General features: G+C 43.4%; 1 long non-coding RNA gene across 1 annotated transcript; it reads left to right on the top strand.

Annotated features, from left to right (window-relative positions):
* The first annotated feature begins 83 nt into the window (after window positions 1–83).
* Window positions 84–442, top strand: LOC107734817 (uncharacterized). Its single transcript, XR_001639178.1, has 3 exons — window positions 84–162; window positions 272–337; window positions 414–442. It is a non-coding gene; the product is annotated as an uncharacterized LOC107734817 (long non-coding RNA).

The following is a 442-nucleotide window of genomic DNA, read 5'->3' as shown; positions in this document are numbered from 1 at the left end:
CCTTCATTCATTTGTTAATGAGACACCTGCAGCTCCAGAGGAGACATCTTTATATGGTCATCATCTTCTCACTGATGTCCACTGTTTTGTCTTGTTTCAGGGGTGGACACCAGGTTGAAGTTCACTATCGAACCTTCTTTGGGCAAGAACGGCTTTCAACAAGTATGTATTAGATGTCCATTGTAGAAGATGTGTGTCCAACTCACCCTAAATAGGAGTAAATGAATGTTGTTTATGCATGTTTATTGTTTGTGTCTGTTTTGCTCTGCAGTGGTACGACGCACTGAAAGCAGTGGCCAGACTCCCAGTAGGGATTCCCAAAGAGTGGAGGAAGAGGGTAAGTGTGCTGGAAATGTCTCTTTTGAGACACTTGCAGTGTTTTCATATCTGTGACATTTGGTTTTTTGGTATAGGTATGGCTGACCCTGGCTGACCAGTACCT

This window comes from Sinocyclocheilus rhinocerous, unplaced genomic scaffold (assembly GCF_001515625.1).
Source record: "Sinocyclocheilus rhinocerous isolate Xijiao unplaced genomic scaffold, SAMN03320098_v1.1 C35326780, whole genome shotgun sequence".
Lineage (NCBI taxonomy): Eukaryota > Metazoa > Chordata > Actinopteri > Cypriniformes > Cyprinidae > Sinocyclocheilus > Sinocyclocheilus rhinocerous.
This window is presented reverse-complemented; position numbering and strand designations above follow the sequence as displayed.